We start from the raw sequence: 25,174 nt of genomic DNA, 5'->3' as shown, positions 1-25,174 counted from the left end.
ATCAGCCTTCTGTGGCCATGTTAAAATTGCAGGATGTCTATGGGTTACGTGTTAAAAAATATTTACGATAATAATATATTGCAATGTTGATGATTTATGGAAAAGTGTTATTTTATTCATAAAACTTTTCTTTAAGAATTGGACAGTTTATGAATTGAGAGATCTCTTAAGATATAAGCTTATCTTGTTGTCTTTCCTATATATACCTAACTGAAATATTTGATATATAATAATAATGTTAGTTTGATATTTTCTGAGCATCTCCAGAATGTGTTCTCAATGCTTAGGATACACATTTGTAGAAAATTTGTAAATACATAATTTTCTGTGATAAAATTGAATAATTCATGATTGCATTGAAAAAATCACCACAAATTTGAAAGCTATTACATGACGAAAACATTATATGCCAATGTGTGACGATGATACATAACAATTTGCCAGAACCTGTGTCTAGTGTTACGACTTATCTTGGTTAATGCAATCATTTAAGTTAAACAAATGAACCAAAATATTGACTAGTTACTCTGTAAGTAATTATTACTTAATACTTCTAGGCAAGTTTTCGACACTACAGTAAAACCATTTATTGTATAAGGGAAATAAAGTTTTGTATCTGAATTCTTGCTCGCATGTAAATTTTGCATTATAAAAAAATATGATAATTAGTATTGTAATTATTATTATATTGATATATTTAATTTTTTGCACGTTTGTAGATGAAAGGGATGATTACAGTCGTAGTTCACTGATGAATAATGGTCTTTTCTACACTAAAACATTTCATTATTTTCAAACAATTATCCAACAAAATAATTACCTACCTATTAAAACAGCATGTTCAATTTGACGTGATCTTAAGAAAATATTATATGATATCTAATTTTTATTTTCTATCCTTTCAAACATGCATTGAAAAAATTTCATACCTTCCAACTTATTTTAAAAATTTTAAAAACCTAATAGTCCTTAGGTACCTACCTATTTACAACTTAAGATGTTCTTCACACCACCTTCAAAATTATTGTCAAAACGAAATTAATTAAAACATTAAGAAGTGATTTGGTTGAAAATATTGGCGCAAATACAAATACAAGTAATAAAATTAAAGCAATTTATTGGTTATGCCATAGAGATTATATGTTCAAGTATCACCAACATACCATTTTAATAATAAATTTACTGACTTTAAAAAGTTGTATTGTATAGCGATTTTTAAGAATAAGGTTATGTCATTATGACAGTCCACTACAACAATGTGATTGTTTTGAAAGAGTGAAATCTGCTAATTGGATGGTAAGTCATATTTTCAACCATGTAAATATTTCCAATACTATTAATATAAGCCATTAACCTTTCGAGTCAGATGAATGAAAGCCTTTATCATTGTTATTTATAGAGATGCCCTATGAAGCTCACTGACATTTACAAAATTAGTGCCTACTCTGTTTATTGGAAAGGTCAAATTGGTATACTTTTATCTATCGCTTTTCACCGTGAAGTTACTCAATGAAAACGTATTCTTCCTTTGATTGGCCACCAGAAGTTTCATTAAATAATCCCAAGTGAATTTCTGGGCACTGATTACTTAGGCAGGTTCTGATTTAAAATTTGTAATGAAATCTACTTTTGGCATGATATGTCATTATTCCAATGCAAGTTTGAAATATACTTCTTAATAACTCCATGTATATAATAAATAAACAATTGTATATGCGTCTGTGTCGAATTATAATATTATCTTTGGTGGAATGATTCACTTAATTTGTTGCCATTTCATAATAGGTACACTTAATCGGTAACAAGATTTCTTTCTTCTTTTTATGGAGTTGATAGTTTTCATATTGCATTGTTTTAAGTATCTACCTAAGGTCTGAATTGTCATGACCTTAAAAATACTAAATCAGTAAGAACTTAGATAGTGTTTATTAATGAAAAAAACTTTTCTATCGGTGATCATTATTTGTATATCAATTTAGACTTATGTAAACAAAACAACATTTATTTCTTAACACAACAACTTGAGTGCATTATTCCATTTCAATATAATATTATGAACCAACTGAAACAAGCATTATAAATTTTTAGAGCTATTCTGAAACAATGTAAGTCGAATTTGACAGTTCCTCTTGCAACATAATAATTATATGCGAGTATCAAACGGTTGTAAATTTAAAGTCAAAGATTTTTAAATATTTTCTCATATTAATTTGAAAACAAAGTGGTCAAACGCACCGATAAACCACTGCTAAAGACCAGAGTGTATAATCTCTTATTTCGGAGTGTGAAATTTCAGCTCATTTGTTCCAGAATACACTCGTAACATTAAGGTATCTCATAAGTCAATACCCTAATTATAATAATTGGCTAGGTATTTCAAATGAACAAGGGACTTAAAATATTGTAATTGGATATAGTACAAATCCGTCATCAAATGATGAATATGTGCATATTATTTATAGTTAGCTAATGAATTTATTCGCTACAATTACTTATGTCTTCAAATTTTGGGTAGGGGACTTATGAGACATCCGTTAATATCGCCAATTTTCACAGTCATGTCGTTATTATTTATGAGTCAAGGGATAAAATCGGACTTTATGAAGTATAAATAACGAAGGTTTTATTATTATTTATATTCGGTACAGAATGGATTTACGTTGGCTTTTTTTTATTCATGTTGTATATTGTACCTCCCTTATCTTGAAAGAAATACTTAAAAGCAAAATAGAAATACTGATATGAATAATTTAGGCATCCTTAATGTTTGAATGGAAATTTAAGGTCTGTAGATTTTTCTACAGTTGAATTACTAAACGATAATTTGGCAAACATGTAGAGATAATTCCAATTTTTACATGATGTATATTACAAAACGATGACTTATTTATTGAACTAATAAATAACCTTAAACCGATACTTTTAAATTACGATACTATGATCATTGGCTTTCCCGTATGAGGCATAATAATATGTTGGGAATAAATAAATGACTTGTTAAAGTAAAATGCCTTTAAAATATAAAACCTCGAATTGAGAGATGTAACATTATTTTGTCGTCGTACGTAAAATGGATATCTATGTAAAGACGACACATTTTTATTAAGTATGTACCTATATCATTTATTAGAATACTAATCCCATTTTTTCCCTTGTTTCATATGGAATTATAAAAATTGCAAGTATCAATTTGAACTGCTGCCAGTTATCTATTGTATACATTGTTCAATCAGCTTATAAATAGGAAACCCGTGTATTGTATTGTATAATACAGATATCTTTATACCTACGTCATTATCACTTCTCGTCAACTACTAGATAGCAAAACAAAAGACTATATTTCATACCAAGTTTGTATTATTATATTAATATATTGGTACTATTGTTTGTCGGCGTTAAGTATTCAAAATTTATTTAACCATTATTTTTTGTCGTCGCTTCGTAAGTGAAAGAGTGTTCAGATATGAATACTGCGAAATTATTGTCCATATCTGTATTATATTATAACATGCCATTTTCCAACATATATTTAATGAATATACGTATTTATTTGTTTACGTATGCATATTATATGTATATAATATCTTTTTTGCGATTTTCAAGTTTAAAATACTGATATTACATTATTGTATGATAAAATATTTAAAATAATGATTGCTACGGTAATATTATAAATTATATGACTTACTTATATAAATACAATTAATTACTATTATGTCATCGCTTTGGGAGCCCGTTTTTTAACGAAAAATAAATACTCGAAAAAACTACTGATGTATTTTTTTCTGTTTTTCTCCCAAATATTATTTTTCATATCCTATTTGACAGTTAGTCAATTCAATAATATTCCAATTCAAGTTATTTCTAACAGTATTTAGAGTATCTTTAATTTTATCGAATTAAAGATATGTAGAGCTTTTCTTATATTCTATTATTGGTTGCTAAGGGGGTCTTGCAACTGAATTTTTGTATACATACGTTAGTCAAAATGACGTTTAAGATTTTCTCTAAAAACTAGTGACAGGCCCGAACTTAGATTTACGATGCCAATTTTATTAAACATAGAATAATATAATTTTATTTTAAACACATAAAGTTATTTTACATGTAAATATAAATGTAACTAAGTTTAAAAAATACAAATGCTAAATAAGATTGTTCAGATACCTGCTGACATATTTGCACTAACAGAAGGTTTATCTGCCTACTTACATAAATAAAAAAAACAAGATACACTATTGGTAGTTACTATTAACGACGTTTTTCTTCTGATAATATACACCTCCATAAAGATTAGTTTCTGTGACCCAGGGTTTGTCTGTCGGCATCTTCAAGCCATTAATATATATATGCACAATAGATAGGTATAAAATTCCAAGGTGCTGAAATGCAAATTTCAGTTCATTGAAAGCAATATTACTTATGAAAAACTTGTTCATAAGTTTAATTTCCATAAAACCATTGAATTGTGTTGTTATTTCTGAGATAATAAATTATAATTAATGCTGTTTTTAAATATTCATCTTATTATAAAAACCTGAAAATATCATAAAATAATATTACATTAGTAGTACGTCTCTTAGATTAAAACAGTGCTTATAATTTGATTTTTTTTTTAAATACACTCAAATCATAGACTATAGATACATCTAGACGCCACCCGTTGCATTGCTAAATGAAGCTACGTGCCGTGCGTTTGGTTTGTGGGCGCGCGAACGCATTCGCCTACAAATGTTCGAGACCATAGACCATTTCGCTAGTGCTCGCACTAGACGCTCAGAATTAAAATATATTTTTCTATTTTTTTACGTTATATAGTATTTTTAAGCGGTCAAAATGCAACCATTAGGTAAAGATATCCATAATTTAAGTTATTTTAAAGAAACACTAGGTCACTGATTTTAAAATAAATAATAATATACAAATAAATTGTCACGAACATGTATCAACTTACCTATGAAACGTAATACCATCTTCTTGCTTATCAGTACGGCTACCATATTTTAATACAACACGCAGAACCACCTTTCCTACTTAATTAACTAAAAATATATACCACTGACTTTATGTTTAACACAAAAAATAGCAAATTTAGCAACACGAACTCGCAGATTATCGATGCTACGTGAAGCGATTCACCACGATTTGCCAGCGATACTTTTGGAAACTGACTCAAAAATATGTAGACCTTTTATCTTACTCTAGCGCGTGTCGCAGAGATTATAAGGGTGCCGAATACTTTCTCACTCGCACTCATGCATCGTTTTTGTTCAGGCCTTGACTCAAATACATTTTATTTGGTTGGATACATATCTCAAGTATATTATTGCTTTATTATTTAATCTTTAGAGTAATTCCTTGTGAACATCTTTTCTGTAGAAGTAAACTGGACGTATTTCTGCAAACAAGATCCAACCCTCACGTGTAAAATGTTGAGAAAATTCAATATTTGAGGGATGATTGATTTAAAAAATATGATTTGTGATTAGTTAATTTAAACATCTGATGGGATACTTTAATAAAATCAAATAATCACATATCATTTTAAATCAATATTAACTCAAATATTGTATTTTCTCAACAAGTTACACGTGAGGGTTGAATCTTGTTTGCAGAAATACGTCCAACTTTCGAAAAGGTGTACCTACTTATTTCCAGTCTTTGTTTTCCAAAAAGAAATAATTTTCTTCCAAATACACTTAAATTACTTAGAAAAAATAGTTGAACGATTAAAACTATTCTACCTAAATGAGTACAAAAAAAACTTCATTTAGGCTTGCAGAATGTTGGCAAAACATGCGCTTTTTATGCCTGAGTGTGGCCCTGTTTGAAAAAATGCTAGTGCGACTTATAGCTAATTTCATACATGTCCTTTTTTGCTTAATTTTTTTTTTTATACATTTGGCTCTATAGAAGAAGCATATTTTCAAAATATCAGAGGTACTATAATATAATAAATAAAACATTTACCTACTAAAAAATTATAAGATTTGGAATAAATGGTGGAAATATAATATAAAGAGATTACTACATTCAAAGAGAGTTCTAATATTTTTTAATCCGCATTTTCGCATCGAATTTACATAGCTGTTATTTATTGTGTATGGTTTTATTACGAATATACCTACTAAATACTGAATAAACACCCACTCCAGTTTAGAGAGGCATTCATTCACCAGTGGATTGATCCAGGCTGATGGCGATAGTGACTTACTCCATAATGATGAGAAAGGTATATGGTCGGAATGTTTGGTGGGAGTTTTGCAACAATAATATTGGCACAAACATAACTCCATATCAGTGGGTCTGTTCTATACATAAGGCGGCTATCGACTGTAGTTTATCATATTTATGTATTGAGTCGGTAAATTGTTACAAAAGTTAACCATCTAAACCAGGAGTGACGAACCTTTTCTTGTCGGAAGGCCGCATTCATTTATCTTAAATCAAATTAGGCCGCAATTAAGATAGTAGATGGATGTTGCAAAGGATTTTTTCAAAAAAAAAAAAAAAAAGGGTTTTTTTTATCTCGATCGGGTCAAAGTGAACCGTGTAAATTGAGAGATGAGTGTACATTATTATGTAAATGAAGGAAAACAATTAAATTTAGTAACTTATTTATTTACGGGTTTACCCTTTAAAATGTATACATACATTATAATATACATAATATATTTACACGGATATAATAAATATTTCAAATTACATAGTGAAATCTATTTATTAATTTGACAGCTTTTGATGAATTGGTTGTGTCTGGTTTTTCTTGAAAAGCATTGGAATATCGTAGAGGTCCGCAGTTTCAGTTGATCCTCTAAATGGGTATCTGTCAATTAATCCTTTCTTGTCAATTAAACCAATCGTGTCTTGATTAGAGTTAGATAGGAGAATGTAAATTCACAGCAATATGTAGTTGAAAAGCAGGAAAGCATTTTACGAGCATGTTGCTAAAGTATTCTACGGCATTTTTCGATATTTTAATAGGATCTTTCTTAGCATCAAACAATGACTTGAAAATAGGTATCGACTAGAGCTCAATCAATTCGCTAACCCTAAAATTAGATGCGGAAGTCGCTGTCGTCGACTAAATAGGATGAGTCTTAGTAGTTCACAGTTTTAACACGTGGACAACTCGTCGCTAACCGGAAGGCGCTTCAATCGAAGTGTGGTTAAAAATGGGAGGAGCTTGTTACTTCACAGTTTTAACATGTAACCAAGAAGAACTTGTTGGACAGTAGGTGCCTTGATGACGATCAACTAAGTGAGGCTGAAATGCTAAGTTCAGTGCGATTTCATAATTAGAATGATAAGGCGATTCCACGCTGAATATCTCATCGTTCGACTTCAGCATATTACGAAACTGCCGATGCCGTGTTGCATTTGCACGAATATAGTTAACAATACTTATAAGTTATGACATGTTGCAGTGTCACTTAAAATAGCAGCTTTAGTTATAAAAAAAGTTATGTAAAAATAAATTTTGTAAAATTTTGATTCAGTCAAAAAGCCCCACTTGAGACCCTAAAAGGCCGCAGGTTCGTCACCCCTGGTCTAAACTAAAAAGTGCTATGTTTTAACTGCCGCTCTCTTGCCTGTGTTAACTTTTAGAGCGAGACATGCAGTTTTGAAACTTTAGACAGCTGACTTATAACAATTACGAGTATAATACCTCAATACATAAATATGATAACTACCGTCGATAGCCGCCTTGTGAATAGAATTGATCGTCAGCAATCATAATCAGAATAAAAAATACTTTACTAGGTAGGTACTTTAATGATGAGGCCATATAAAAATATAGTATATTCTCGGTGACCTTTTATTCCCAAAACGAATTGCATAAATAAATTGATTAAACAATTTCCAATACCTGTCCAAATTTATATGCCACAATATTATGGAATAGGTTGATGCAATCTGCATATTTGTTGTACATTTTCATGTAATATATTTTTGTGTGCAAATACATGTTTATAAAGGAAGATAACACTGTTATTAGTTACTACACAGATGCAGTTAAACTTGTATTACCTTGTAAGGGGGGACATGCTCGTCGAAGGTCAAAATTGAGTTTTTATTGTATTTTCAAACCATGATCCTGGACACTCCTTAAACGTTGTAGATAATCTATTTATATAATTTTGAAGCCTTATTATCCTTTATAGTTATTTTAAACATTTGATGACTGCATAAAGTATTTTTGTTACATAAAATAGTATTCTTTTAAACCTCTCGCACTAATGTTATAGAATATAGTCATATTTCGGTACATAACTGTGCAGTGGTGTTAAGATTTTTTACGTTTATTAATTTTTAAACGCATTTATAAAACCATTAGTATAATTTATTATGAGATAATTTTTGTAAAATATTCACGATAAAAAATTATATTGATAATCTCTGTGATCCCAAATTTGACAAGAATTAGGCATTTTATTATTTAAAAAATCGGCAAGATTAACACATTTGAAGATGATTCTAAAGATACTTATTATAAGCTATGTTTTTGACCATTCAAGTGTGATAAACATCTTATGAATAATGATTGCTTTATAATAATTATTGACCTAAGAATAAGGTAGTGTTTTTTTGAAATACGCCATTTCTTTTGTCATTCCCCAGTGGTTAAGCTACAACATACGGCCGTAGCCATAAATTGACAAACTATAATTAAAGTAGGGAGTAAAATTATGTTAACGCGCGTGTTCAAACACGCGCGAGAGGTTTAAAAGAATACTATTTTATGTAACAAAAATACTTTATGCAGTCATCAAATGTTTAAAATAACTATAAAGGATAATAAGGCTTCAAAATTATATAAATAGATTATCTACAACGTTTAAGGAGTGTCCAGGATCATGGTTTGAAAATACAATAAAAACTTAATTTTGACCTTCGACGAGCATGTCCCCCCTTAACGAATTGCATCATGACGTTAATAATAACAACTGTGTATAATTAAAATTTTCTAGTAGATAAGTTTTCAGATGGAAAAAGCCTTATCTATGAGAAAAATAGTAAATACTTATTAGCTACAAAATGTCGCAACGCACTCAAATCGCATCCAATATTATGTTGTTTGAAATGAAGCCAAGGAAAACTAGTCGAGATAATTAATTTGTATTTTCCTTGGTCAGAAATGGCCAATCTGACTTTCAATGTTTTTTTTTTTTTAATTTCTATCCTATTTAAAAGACAAAATTCTTAGACTGATCTAATATTTTCTGTAGGTACATCGTTCCGTGCCATACGCGACATAACAATAAAAAAAGTTTTTCTTTAGGCGAAGAGTAATGAAATCACTAATATTATTCTATTTATTATTTTTTTAGTTAAAAAATAAACTTACCCACACTTATAAAAAACTATAATTAACGTTAAAATGTAGTTTTTTTTTTTAATTTTATGGTTTTAACGTAATATGTTATCCTCTTATTTTTTTATTTTAAAAAATATCGATTTTTTTTTAATATGTCTACTTATATCAAATTGCGCTTTGCGGTGGCAGCACCATTGCTCAAATAGGTACATATTATAAATAAATAGGATTTCAAATGGAATTCATTTACCTAAGTATCTTTTCTAGAAAAATCGATGTTTTCAACATTTGAAATAATATAGGTTAAAACCAAAGAGATTAGTTAAAACTATGATTTTTTCAACTTCTAGGAAATTATCAAACCACGTTTTAATAATAAAAATGTTTATTAAATACGATGTAGGTGCCCACTAATAAAATTCAGTTTCCCAAAACTTTTTTTTCTAATTTGTAAGTTTATTTTTAGACTTAAAAAAATAAAAAATCGGTGTGTGTACTTATGTACGCGCGTTAGAAGTTATACTTCTTTGGCGTAACAAAACAAAAACAAAACTTGTGATAACCTAGATTCTTCGACTAGCTCTTAATTATCTTGTTAAATTACACACTCAAGAAAAAGGACCGCTTATTGGAACGCCGTTGGTTTATTTCTATACACTTTAACTTATATTACTAAATTATATAATTATGTATCGTTGTTTTTATTTTTAAAGTAACAACTTCCACTATGACGTTTAATAATTTGTTTACGTAAGGAATTGCAAATGGCCGACAATAATAAATTCGCTGCCTAGGCAATGGAACAATTCTTAACTATAATATTATACTGTAAAATCGTCACGATTGGAGTATCATACTGTGGCGTAATGGTAATGCGTTCGGCTGATACCCAAACAATCGGTGGTTCGAATCCAATCGAGTGCGTTTATTTTTGAGTGAAAAAATAAATTATGTGTTTCATGTCACACGCCAAAAATACACTCTGATCTGATTTTCCAAACGCGCTGAAAGAAGTATAACTAATCTTTTTATTTATTAAGATTCCTATTAATTATTTTTAATTTAAATTATTATCCATCAAAATGTGTTGACTAGGTTGTGATGATTACTGACATAGGTTAATCAGACTATCTACAATCTACATACTTATAGCAGAGTTATCGTAACATCGAATATGTGTAGGTACAATGTGGAATAAATGTCTCGACCTAAAACATAAAACGAATTAAGTATACAACGTAATAGGTGACTGTTTCAGTTAAACATAAGGCAAATTTCTGCCATCTAAAACGCATTTCATATTATTTGAAATGCAGAATAAATTACTAACAATCACCGGCACTACTTGACCACCTCCAGAAAACGTCTCAACTCCTCTCCAACTCAAATACCGTAGGGCATAGAATAATTAACATCGCAAAATACCTTCAAAAACCTTTATAATTGAGTTCCAAACCACGTAAACACCAAGTGCATTCAATTATTGGATGTTTTTAAATATGAATCATCGGCCCATCAGTCATCACTGTTGAATTTTTCTCAAGGACCACTATAATAGTCAGGCCGTGACACGAAACTGTAAACTACAATCGTATTGCTAGTTATTGCTCATACTTGAAATGCAATTTGGTAAACTGTTTGTAGAAAATGGTGATCGTTTTAATTATATTGAAATAAATGGTAATAATTTTAACATAATACGCAATCGAAAATCTTCATTAAATTGCCAACGGGTTACCACATTGCAGTCGAAAATAATCAATAACTAGCACCACCATCGTAATTCACAATTCAGTGGCACGGACTGTGTACAGTCAGTCTTGGTTTTTTCCGGTGATCACATCTCAGGATCTACCTACAACTTCTCAAGCTTTTTTTTAAATAGCTATCTACACTTTAAAAAACTTTAAAAAAGTATCTACTAATTTCGGTATTTTTCAATTTTGTTGAAAACTACTGGCCGATATTAATCTATTACCATCCATTACTATTACCAACTAAACATTACTTACATTAGCCGTCTGAATCGAAAAATCATTAAATAAATGTTATACGAGTCGTATAGTTCGTATACAATGTGTCTAGATCAGTGGTTCCCAAAGTTGACTGGCCTCCGACCCATCTAACAAAAATTTCCAATCTTGGGACCCACCTCTTAACTGTCTTAGAGAAAAGAGGGCATAAATATTGGTAATGCTCAGATTCCCTAGTGGCGAGTCGTGGAACTACCTAATGCTGTCTTTTGTTCTAATTGAAATAAAAAAATGAAAAAAATATATTAGTGTTACCAATATGAATGAAAGACTGTTGAAATAAGAAACAACTTAAATAAAAAAAATATTACTTAAATACCTACACCTGCAAGGTTTTTTTACAAAGTTATTTCAATGGGAAGGATGTATTTGTTTCTTATTTTTCTTCATTACAGTTTTAGCATCAACTTCAACTTTAGTTACTTTTAATCGCAGTGAGTTTGATATATCCAATTTATTTCGGTATTTATTTTTAATGTTAACCATAGCCGAAAATCCGACCTCACATAGATATGAGGTAGTAAAGAGGAGGAGGACTTTCACAGCTTCATCGAACAGGCAAGGATAATTATCAGCAACTGAGAGCCAGAATTTCGTTGACTATTTACGATTGAAACTATTTTTCAGTGACGTATCTTCTGATAAATCAATGAGCTGTTCACTTGCTTTTGTGTACATACTAGTTGGTAAGTCGTCTTGAAATGGGTTACAAAACCAACGCAACGAATCAAACTTTTTCATCTCTTCTTTCTTCCATTCCTCCTATCTCCTCTTTCTTCTATCTCCTCTTTCTCCGCTAGCTGGCGATATTCCGCGACTGTGCTGCCATCTGTAGTGCATTGGCAATTCAAATTATTATTATTTTATCACAATATTTTCCGTAACTTAAGTTTATTTCAATTTTTAGGAATTATAAATAGCTGAATGAAATATCAAATCTATCACTTCCTATTTTTTTAATTCATGTATACAGTGGCGAGGGCCCACTCAATATTTGCTCGCGACCCATAGTTTGGGAAACCATGGTCTAATATGATTAAAATTTGGGATAATGAGTATTATAATAATAATATGTTACTAAAGGAACCAGTTGGCAACAGCCAGCTGTCTCGCTAGCCCAACAAGAACGCCGCCGATTGTTCATTATAGCAGCGAATCAGCTTGGAAAGACCTTCATTCAGTGGTGGATCAGAGTTTGAAAAATATCTGGTAATACTAGAAGGTTACTCCTAAAAATTGAATTTGTCAGTTTGACATTATTCGCTTATTTGTCCTTATTGCGTGGATAGTTTTGAAAAAATGTATACCTATATTATGTAATCTTAAATATTTTCGACGAAGCATGAATCCAATTGATTGGTCAAATGCTAACAAGTCTTTATCGTAAAAGGTCTTTTAATTTAATTTCCCATTCTGTGAAGGGCCATAAGCTTGAAGGGAAAACTATAATTTATTTTAAAATCAAGAAAATGTAGTTTCACAAATACAGCAAGTAATTGAGTCGCCTAGAGTCATAACATCATAACTCGCATATTCAAAAAATCGAGTTTTGAGATAATCGCAAAAACCACCAGAGTCTTTTTGTAATACCGTCTTGCTTGGGGGTCTGGGGGCGGAGGTTGGCGGTATCTTTATATCGCCGCCTTTAGGTCTTGGATCCATGAGCCGGTGCGCTCGAAAAGTTATTGTACGCGACCTGGCGTATGACACGGCGCTGCGTGTGTGGCAGGGGCGATGGACCACTTCTTCCAAGGGCAAACAAACGCATTTGTTCTTTCCTAATATTAAGTGGCACATGGAGATAACCAGATTGACTCCAGACCATTGGACTTCTCAGTTCTTAACCGGACACGGTGGTTTTGCCTCCAAGCTCTGTCAGCTTGGCCTAATAGAATCTCCGACTTGCTTATGTGGCGAATTGCAGGATGCCGATCACATCCTCTGGGAGTGTCCCTATATGTCGGTTGAAATGGAAGAGCTTCTCAAGTCGGTCCGACCCTCAGTTGGACCGGTCGGCCATTGCGACTTGGTATCTATGAGGGAAAATTTCTCAGCTTTTAAAAAGTTTGCGGCATTATACGGCAAGCGAGAAGGTCTTTTCTCATCGAGAATTGACCGTAATACATTATATGGAATTAGGGATCACGCACACTCTAGTGCACGCCAACCAAGGTCTTGGGAAGTTGCTCCTGGTACACTTTCGGCACAAATTTGAACAGCGCATATCGTTCGTTACGCCACGGTATACGCCTGCATAACGGGTGTAGAGACGGGGCGGGTGGTGGAGGGAAAAGCAAGTCTTTTTGTAATTAGAAGAAAGGTATTGAACTCACTTGAATATTAATGAGCGAGTCGATTTACATTTATTTTTAATATTATATAATACTCCTAAGTCTGCAGACACACAGCACACTATGAGAAATAGAACTCTCTGTTTGGTTAGAAAGGCCTTGATGACAGAACTCATATTATTCATTGAAAAGTGAGTGAGTTGAAATGTGAGTTATGACACCAACAGTCAACATTTTTCACATAGTTTAAAGTGACTTTTGATAGCCAACTATTTTTCTTTATATATATTAATAATGCCTTTACAATCTCTTAGTATCTTCTTCTTGGTCGTGCACTGATGGCTGAGGATCGTGACCACATTTAAATTTCGCCATCCTTTGAGCGACTAAGACTTTTTATCCTTCTCGATCTTCCGCTTCTCTCAGGGCAGAATGGATGGTGCCCCCAGTCAGCTCTTTCACTTGGTCGCTCCATCGCGCAGACGCTCTTCCTCTGCTTCACCTTCCCTGGAGGCTACCCAAAACTACCAGTCTCTAAGATTAACTCAAAAATGACAAAATTGCAAAATGTCAGTTATGACTCTAGGCGACTCAACTATCCTTGTAACTGTAACATCTAAATTTACGATTTTTTTGTTGATTAAATATGCATTCTATACGAAGGTAGATAATACAGATAAACTGACAAAATACATAGGTAGGTACTTACCTATTTATATATATATTATTTAATTATGTTTAGCAATAGTATTACAATAATTATATTAATTAATATGTTATTAACCACACCACTTTGCTATATTTAGTAAGTAGGTAATAATATATTATTCATTATTCCTAGTATACACCTATGTTGAATATAGGTAAATACGTGTTGTATAAAATTTTAAATAAGTCATCGACTTCACTAATCGTTATCCCTGTCAATACCGTCGTCAGTTTAATTATTAAATCGCGCCAAATGTCGCTACAATTAATTATTCAGTCGATTTTATTGCAGAAACTGAAATTACAAAGCAAATAAGTTTTCCCTCCAAAATGCGTGCGCAATACTCAATCCAATATTGATCTGGGTGCCGGCGCAACAGTTTTCTGACAGTTCATTCTTTCTTATCATACAATGTTGGCCTATAATAGTTCCGTCAGGTTTCACGTCAATTCAAATCACATTTTCTCATTTCAAGCCATTCCGATCATATCCGATAATTTTTCATTGAAACTTTAAAAAAACAACGCCCATTACTACATGTAATCACTGTGTTATTATTAGTGAAACTCAGCACGATGTAGCTTTCGTGTTAAGTGTCTGCTTACTTTGAGATACATAAAACCAAGTTATAATTACAAATTATAAGTTTCAATTTATTTTTATGATATAAACAATATTATTTTTGACAGTGAATTATTAATGATTACTGCACGTTTCGATAGGAAAATATAAACATTTAGGTAAGTGTTAACATGCATATATTCATTCTTTACTAAAATGTGACGATTTATACGAAAAAGATTATAAATACTGTGATTTTTGTGGTCATGGTAAACAAAAAATAATCATTCACAGAACGCAACTATGCAGGTACCTACATACAAGATAGATTAGTACGAATGTTCCAATTGGGATAATTATTTATATCCTACGATCAATACGTTTTCATTGTGGAAAAAAAAATATAAATTGTACATAAACATTTATGCTTCAAAAACTTTCTTTTCAGTAGAAAATTATACCTATTAAATGTATGCAAATATATACACATCTGACGGTATATTTAGGTACCTAGTTATCATCATCATCAGCCGGGGCTAATCCCATTCTTCTCGGCCCCCAGTTATTCGCTGCAATGTACACCACCGAACTTTATAAGTTCGTCTATCCAATCAGTTTTAGGGGGTTCCTGTGATCGTTTAGTGTCCCTTGTATACTATTTTTCCAGCTCGTTTCCATTTCACTGGTTGGTGACCTCTATCACATCGCGTATTCTTGTCTGCTTCCTTATCCGCAGGTTTATTTTGTTGTTTTTTCACATTATGCCCAACGTGCATCTTTCTATGTCACTATTCATGCGCTCAAATTCCCACCATATCTGTTTGGTTCTGCGAGCAACTTGTTGTCATAAATAGGGAATCCAATCCCGAGCCAAAATCTTGATCCCGGGATTTCGGGAATACAATTTGACGATCCCGGGACTGGTCCCGGGATTAGCATTTTTTCAATAGTTAACATTAAATTTATATATATACAAATAACGTTGATAAAATCGGTCAAAAATAAATCTAATACAATTATGTATACTATTTAAGGCATTTATTGTTAATATTGTGTACGTTCAATCTTGGAAATATATCATAAATAGGGAATCCAATCCCGGGATCCCGAGCTATTTTCGATACCTATGAATCCCGGGATTGATAAACATAATCCCGGGATTTCGGGATTGATTTTTTTATCAATTTTTATGGAAAATATAACAGAAAAAATACTTTTAATACAAAATAACTACATTAGAAATAAACTGAGTTTGAATGAAGTTTGATGTGTAGGTTGCCGATTCATTTTATTTTTTCACATAGATTATTAAAAATGAGAAATATTGGTAAAAAAACAATGCTTCGCACTTTTAACAAAGTAATTCCACCATGATATCATACGTTTTACGGCAGTTTCATATTTGGCTGACTAATTAGATTTATGAAGCGGAAAGGCCATAAGTACGCCATGATTATTTGCTTTAGTATTTTAAATCTCGCTGATCTATTCATTATGTCTTTACTATCAGAAATAGCAATCTCATATTAAATTCACATTATTATTTATATTACAATATTATTTACTCCATTAAACTTGTGTATTTCCAAGATTTAACGTATGCAATATTAACAATAAATGTCTTAAATAGTATAAATTATACTAGATTTATTTTTGACCGATTTTATCAATGTTATTTGTAAATATAAAAATTTTATATTAACAATGGAAAAAAATCCCAATCCCGGGACCAGTCCCGGGATCCCAGGATTGTCAAATTGTAATCCCGAAATCCCGGGATCAGAATTTTGGCTCGGGATTGGATTCCCTAATCATAAATCTAATTAGTCAGCCAAATTGAAACTGTCGTAAAACGTATGAGATCATGATGGAATCACTTTGTTAAAACCGCGAAGCATTGTTTTTTCCAATCTTTCTCATTTTTATTAATTTATGCGAAAAAATAAAATGAATTGGCAACACATGGATAATAAATCAAACTTCATTCAAACTCAGTTTATTTCTTATGTAGTTATATGTTATTAAACGTATTTTTTCTCTTATATTTTCGTTTTTTGTATTTTGTTTTCCATAAAAAAACAATCCCGAAAGTTTCGGGATTATGTTTACTACTCCCGTGATTCATATGTATCGAAAATAATTCGGGATTGGAATCCCTAGTCATAAACATATCTCCTTTCTAGTTTGTAAGTGTATGTGTAAATATTAATAATTTAAATAAGTATATTATATTATCTGGTACGCAATTATAGATAAAATGTATTTCAGTGGCGACGGGTGGAGTTGGACTGTTAAGATTCGACATACTTAAATAGTTCACATTAAATTTTGTCAGTCATACTTATTTGTTTTCACTTTTCATTGAACTAAGAATACAATTTGCAGGAGGTGCTGGTTAGTTTTTAAAATTCAATCAAAAGCCTACCTAGACCAAACCATAATAGTTTAGGTATGCTATTAGCGATACGACAAAAATAGTGTACGCTTTTTCAGTCATACTTTCATGTTTTCGTTAAATTAAGAATCATATAATATAATAATATATGGTGTCAGTTAGTTTTAGCAAACCATAATCGATAAAAAAATATTCTTCTATTTTTAAAATATCTAAAATGGTGTATATATAGTTCAATGGCATAATTTTAGATATTTTATAGATAGACCAATATTTTTTTACTATTATCTACAATGGCTTGTCTGGTAATGGTAGTCTTAGTTAAATGAAAACAAATACATTTGACTGACAAAGTGCACTATTTATGTCGAATCTTAACAGCCTACCTCCACACTTCGCCACTGATGAATAATAATATATAAGATAGATAGACTAACGTGGTGTATTGTAGTATAGGTCAGTTGATTGCTCTGCGGTTGAATTATATTATTGTTTAGTTTTATAAGTAGAAGAATAATTAAATGTCAGCATATACGTATAGTTTTATCTCATTTTTTTTAAATCTGGTAAATAATTTGAAACAGTAGACCTGTAGATATACCAATTATAAAAATATTGTATACTAACAAAACAGTGTGTTTTTTTTCAAAATGGCAGTCTCTTCGGATGTTACATTAGTAAAATACCCTCCTGTTATGTGTATTGTGAGGTAATGATACTTAAGCAAAATTGTACTTTTTACATCCAAATCATAACACGACATTTGCAAATTAGTGAAGACTACCCGTTTCAGCACCACCCTTTATAATAAAATACATTTAGACTGCTTATAAGGAATTATTAAAGACAATTATAAATTATTTAATAATTACATTACCCTTTTTCAAATGACAGAATTCAAGATTTAATATATTATAGTTTTAATTTTTATTACGGTGCCTTTCCACTGGGTGACCAGAGCTATTAAACTCGGTAGCTAAACAACAAAATCATCTTTTTTAATTAACTATTTCTTGTATTCAACGAATAATTCACAAGATTTAAGAATGTACCATTCTAATTATTGGACATACATATTTTTGAAAAACACTCCTGAGAAAATATATTATAACTAATAGAAAATATTTTTTTGAAAAGGGTAAAGACACCCGGCAGGAATCGAACCTGCATCTCCTGGGTTTACGCCCCAATCCGCGCATTATCCACTGTGCTACGACGTGACATACTAATGACGACAAACTTTAACTATTGGCCTTTTAATACATACACATCAGCGTCCTGGCCGCGACACAAAATTGTGTTTCATTTCAATCGTAGTGCTATATTTATTATCTACTTCAAATACAATATGATGAATTGTTTGTAGAAAATAATGATTGATAAATTATAATACATTAATTGTGATAAATGACCGAAATATGCAATTGAAAATCTTCATTTACTGCGAACAGTTTATTACCACATTACGTAGGTACTAAGTTAGTTAATAACTAGTAAATCCCGCGACCTGGCTATAGCCGTCCTTGGCTTGTGCGATATTTACCTAAGTGTTAAATTTAAAATTCCATTTTTTTCTGATTAATTCTCTTTAATGTTAAACCGAGATGATGGAAGGATCTAGAGGTGGCGTTCATCCAGCAGTGTATCGACGCCAGCTGATTAACATTTTACTAAATACAATTACTTTTACAGAAATAATTAATACCATTAAAAATACCTACCCGTTTATATCGTACCGTTGATAGGTTGCTTAAAATCACATATTTTTTTATGTTTCATGAAATACGCTTTCCAATTGAATGCAACCCCACCCCCCACTGTTAGCATTTCCCGGATCCATTAGTGTTTTGGCCTCGAAAGAGTTTCCATTAATTCTGTACGATTCTAATGAAATTTATTTGGATTTTATTTGAAACTTTGCACTGGCGACTCATACGTAAGTCGTTTGATATTGTGGTAAATTTCCATATACATATTTACCCTTTCGTTAAGGCTATACCTCAGTTGAGGCATGGTCTAAAAAGATCGTGGCTAGGCGATGCGCGGATTGCGGGTCGCGGATGCAAATGACGCATGCCGAACGAAATATAATTTGTCATATAAATCCAACATGCGTCCATTTAATGTTCTGTTAATTGTTCTATTAGTAACAATAATAATATCGTCTCTGTTCTGGCAGAACACACTAACTGGAGAATACTAGTTTTGAGTAATTTGACTTTGAAATTGTTAAAATGTTTGAAATAATGGTCTATCATGTGAGTTTATTAAGTAATCGTAAAAAGGGTGACTTTAAAATAAAGACTTTATTTATTAAGAAGGTTTCCAGACGGTAAAGTTTGAAATAAAGAACATTTTGGTACTAACTCAATATGGAATTTTTTCGAATTAGTGTTTTCTGCCAGAACAGTGACGATATATTATTCATTGACATGTTTTCTTTTTAAAATAAATGGGTAACGTTTTTAGTCATCTTTACACGATTTAAGAATTAATACCCCCGTCGCCATCACGAAACAAATTGACGTATTCACACCTCGACGTTCGGTTTCCGAGTGCCAGCGAGTCCAAAATTTCGTCGCGCCTATAGTTGAAAATTATTTGCCGTTTCACTGAAGTATCGCCTGAACTCTGTATTGGTTTGTATGGTTCACGGAAAATTCAGTTGAAAAACGATAGTCATTATTTTTTATTTTACTATTTACTTTATAGCAGTGGCGAGGGGTGGAGGTAGGCTGTTAAAATTCGACATAAATAGTGCACACTAAACTTTGTCAGTCATACGTATTTGTTTTTATTGAACTACATAGACTACAATTTACAGACGGTTTTGGTTAGTTTTTTAAAAATCAATTAAACCCTGCCTACACCAAACCATAATAGTTTTGGTATATTTTGAGCGTTTTCTTTTCGTTAAATTAGAAATATATATTACACGTGTTGTTGCTTAATTTTTTTTTAATTCATTAAGCCCTGCCTAAACCAAACTATAATACATAACTAAATATCCAAAATTATGTAGGTATTATTTAATGGCATAATTTTAAATATTTTATAGATACACGAGTATTTTTTGACTATTATCTATTATGGTTTGGTTTTTACTGGGTTTAATTAGATTTTAAAACTATCCAACACCATCTCTAAATTGTAGTCGGTTCAGTGAAAACAAATACGTACGTCTGACAACGTTTCGTGTGCATTATTTATGGCGGATCTTAACAGCCTACCTCCAACCTTCACCACTGGGTTACGGAATAGCTTAAAATACACAAGTGCATCTTGGCAGTTAACGAGTTTGTCTACCTCGAAAGGTAAAAACTTTAGAATGCTACGCAACGATATATCGTTGTTTTTGATAATGGCCAGAAATGCTAACAACGATCGTCGTTTTGCTTTTGATGCCTGAAATGTTAAGTTAATTTGGGAACATACTACTGCACCAGTGGTACGAAACATTGTTTATCTATTTAGTTTTATTGTTGTGTAATATAACCCGATTCATATATTATGTTTTGTGATTGGGTAGGCTTAGATCTTATAACTATTGTATTTTTTTTCATGGCATCACCCTTTTTACAATAAAAACAATTCCAAATACAAATTTCAGTTTACCATATAAAAATTTGTTTACAGTCAAATTCTTGGTGGTAGGACAATGTTTTATTTTATTTTATGCATTTGAAATAATGGGAAAGACTTTTACTCAACTCAGTGTTTAAAGTAGAGTGGATTTATATATATATTATTTGTGCTAATATTTTTGTATTAGTTTTAATATATTTAATAGTATTAATATACTTTATACTAATTACTATTTACTATATTACTATTACTATATTACTATTAATATTTTACTCTTAATATACTAATTACTATTTAATAGTATTAATTTTTGCTATATTTGTGCTAAAAACAGTTTCATTTATAAAAAAATAATGAAATAAAATCATTTGCAATACATATTTAAAATGTTCCAATAAACAAACACCATGAAGACCTTTTTCACAAATCACGCATATTGTACGCGATCTTTTAACGAGGCCACCATGCAAAAAAAATCTTTTCAGCCGGGTAGTTTCCTAATTCCACTACTTTGTATTATCCCTCGTGTGGCATGACCGATTGTTTCCAATAATTGATAAAAATCAAAACTCTGTGCGCGGATCATGCATTTCGCTCGCTCTCGCGATCGCCCGTATGATAGAGCGAGAAAGAGATATGTCAATTACTTGCCTCGTTATCTATTCAAAACGATACATTAATTACGAAACGTGTTTTCATAATATTCAGATTTCGCAGAATCAATTAGAGTGGTAAGGTGTCTAAAAATAATACAATACTTTAATTTATCGACAATTATTGGTAGCAATCCTCGACCGGATTTTGCATAACATCGTAGCAGCCAAAGGGTTAATATCAGCAACCAAAATTAGGAAAGGAAAGCGCTATTACATAGTCGAATTTGTATAGCATGTCACTTATTTAAAATTACACGCATGTTATTTATTGTCGTTCACGATGAGTCTCCGCCCATATAAAGTGACCATTATTCTATTTAGGTATTGGTATAATTAATTAAAAAGTTTTTGAAGTTATACTTCTTTTGGCGCGTTTGGACATTAAACTTGGGTTTATCTGCCGTTTTGTTGAAATATTGCGGTGGGGAAAACTAATGTTTCCTTAATGTATTATCAAACACTGAAAAGCAGAAGACTAGTCAGTAATCCTTAAATTATTATGTTTATCTACAAAACTCACACGGTTTCACTTGGAATGGTGTGAGCATCCATACGATACAGGCCTATCAGTGTTTCCCAAACATACGACATGTTAGAAACAGATATCTCTTTACCCAACCTTTGACGACGACTTCTTATGAATTAATTTTTATGTTTTGAGCAACAAATTTAAAAAAAAAATCCTCCAGATTCAGATATCATCATCATCAGCCGGGGTCAGTCCACTGCTGGATGAAGGCCTCCCCAAGCTTTCTCCAACTCTCTCGGTCCTGTGTCGTTCGCTGCCACGTATTTCCGCCGAACTTTACCAGTTCGTCAATCCAGCGGCTTTTGGGGCGACCCTGTGGCCGTTTCGTACCCCTTGGGTACCACTGGATGACGGCATTTGTCCAGCGGCCGTCCTTTCGGCGAGCAATGTGTCCCGCCAATCTCCATTTCAGCTGTTTGGCAACGTCTATTACATCGCGTACTCTTGTCTGCTTCCTAACCCATTCGTTCCTTTTACGGTCCTTTCGCGTGATGCCCAACATGCACCTCTCCATGCCTCGCTGTGTGACTCTTAGCCTTTGGACATCTCTCGTGTTGAGGGTCCACGTCTCGCAGCCATACGTGAGCACGGGTAGCACACATTGGTTGAACACCTTACGCTTAAGACATAATGGTAGGTCACTCTTGAAGATAATATTCAGACGTCCGAAAGCACTTCATCCCAGCTTTGTTCTTCGAGCAATTTCATCGTGCATGCTTCCGTCTATGGACACCTGCTGTCCGAGATAGACGTAGCTGCTGACTTGCTCGAGCTGGGTGCCAGAAATACAGATAATCGCAGGGTCCGAAAAACAGTTCCTCATCACTTTTGTCTTTGAGACATTTATCTTTAGACCGTTTGACTGACATCCGCGAGTTCTTGCATTCTACCTTGGAGGTCTTTCGGGTCTTGTGAGAGTATAACAATATCATCTGCAAAGCGCAGGTGACTGAGGTGCTCCCCATTAATTGGAACACCTTTTTCCTCCCAATCAAGTTTCCTAAATAAGTCCTCAAGAGTAGCGGTGAATAGTTTAGGTGAAATGGTATCACCTTGCCGGACACCTTTGTTAATGGGGAATTTACACGACCGTTTGTGGAGTTTCACGCATGCTGTGGCATCACTGTATATACTGTTCAATATGTTTATGTAGCGTCTGGAAATTCCTTGGTTGCTAAGGGCGTCTATAATTGAGAATTTTTTGATGGAATCAAACGCCTTTTCATAGTCTATAAAACCAAGATATAATGGCAGTTTGTATTCCTGGTAGCGCTCTATGATTTCCCTGACGACCTGTATATGATCCATAGTACTGTAGCCTCTTCTGACACCGGCTTGCTCTCTTGGTTGGTTCTCGTCTAGAACTCTTTCGAGACGGTTTGAGAGTATTTTCGTGAAAACCTTATACAGAATTGGCAGTAGACTAATTGGTCGATAGTTTTTCAGATCTTCAGTGTCTCCTTTCTTATGGAGAATAATAATGGAGGCATTTTTCCATGACTCTGGGATGTTCTCTTCGTGCAGACAAGACGTGAACAGACGTGCGAGCACTTCGCTCACCGTCCTCCCGGCCCGTTTGAGAACATCGATAGTCAGCCCATCTTCTCCCGGGGCTTTCCCACTCTTCATGCACATTATAGCATATTCCACCTCTGTGGTAGTAACCTCGGGAAGAGGATCTCCATATTCTCCGTTCACCGGAAGATCTGAATTGATGTCAGTGTCATCTTTGTATAGAGCGCTGTAAAACTCTACAACAGTGTCCAGTAGATGATCCCAGTTACGCACGATACTTCCATCTTGCGCTTTTAGTGTCGTGATCTGCCGTCTCCCTATTGACAGATGCTGCTTGTTCTTATGTAAGCTCCTTCCTGACGCAACAATTGATTCAACAAGGTTCATATTGAACTTACGAAGATCTTCTCGTATGTTTTTACGTAGAGTTTTGCACAGCGTGGAGTATTCGAGATCATTTGCAACTTGTTGCTCGCTTTTCGTACTCCTACGCAGCTTCATAAGATTCAACGTTTCCTTTGAAAGTTTGCTTACTCGTTCAACCACAGCAGCAACTGTCTCTTCCGAAGATTCTATAATGATTTTTGTTACTGCCTCGGTGTTTTGTAGGGAGATGGGGTCATTTTCGGCCTGGAAAGCCGCTAGCCTGTTCTCCAGCTCTTGTTGGAATTCGACTCTGCTTCTCAAGCCTCAGCGGACTCTGGGCTTCTGCATCAGTTTGGATCTCTCACGTTTGATGTTAAATCGTACTTTACACCTTACCATTCGGTGGTCGCTGCCAGTATTAAATTTGTTAATGACTGTGCAGTCTAGAAAAATATCCTTCTTGTTGGTGAGGATGTAGTCGATTTCGCTGGTTCGTTTTGTTGGGCTTCGCCATGTCCATTTTCGAGAAGGCTTCTTTTTGAAGAATGAGTTCATGATGTAGAGATTGTGGTTTTCCGCAAACTCCACTAACATGTCTCCTCGGCCATCCCTGGTGCCATGTCCGAAGTGCCCGACCGCTACATCATCCTGGTGTTGAGATCCGATTCGTGCATAAAAGTCTCCCATGATGGTAGTGAAGTAACATTTCCGTTTATTTTTTCAACGTACTGATTTCTTCATATAGCTCCTCCACTTTTTCATCTGGTGAGTTTTGAGTGGGCGCATAAACTTGCAAAAGCAGAATCTGGTATCTTTTGCTGAGCTGAAGTGTTAAACTTGCTACTCTATCTGAGGAGAAATCAAATTCAACTATGCGATCTTTCCAGAGTCTGTGGATTAAAAATCCGACACCGCTTGTGCGTCCGGTCTTAGTCCCATTATAACAGAGTACATGTCCGCTGTGGAGATTGACGATATCGTCTCCTTGTCGTCTTACCTCGCTGAGATTTAGATATAGTAATTTTTTATTACTTTTTCGACACAATTATAGTGCAGAATTAATTGTAAAATTATAAGATTTTTGACCTTGTCTTAACTATCATGAGTACCTACTGCGCAGATCAAAATACTATGAAACACTTATAAACTTTGCGTGAATCACTAGTCAAATAGTTATTCTTATATAGTTCAACCGTCTACCTACCTCTTCAAATT

At 32.9% G+C, this 25,174-nt stretch overlaps 1 protein-coding gene across 1 annotated transcript in view; it reads left to right on the top strand.

The window, feature by feature from the left end:
- The first annotated feature begins 1,214 nt into the window (after positions 1 to 1,214).
- Pdzd8 (PDZ domain containing 8) overlaps positions 1,215 to 25,174 on the top strand; it is a 44,457-nt gene continuing 20,497 nt past the window's right edge. The window contains exon 1 of the mRNA XM_085947722.1: positions 1,215 to 1,296. The gene's annotated coding sequence lies outside the window, so the exon portion shown is untranslated. The remainder of the gene's footprint in view (positions 1,297 to 25,174) is intronic.

The sequence above is a fragment of the Rhyacophila brunnea genome, unplaced genomic scaffold, assembly GCF_057557595.1.
Source record: "Rhyacophila brunnea isolate RB1 unplaced genomic scaffold, BYU_Rbru_1.0 scaffold_2, whole genome shotgun sequence".
NCBI classification, from domain to species: Eukaryota; Metazoa; Arthropoda; class Insecta; order Trichoptera; family Rhyacophilidae; genus Rhyacophila; species Rhyacophila brunnea.
Note: the sequence above shows the minus strand (reverse complement) of the source record. Positions and strands in the feature narration are given on the sequence as shown.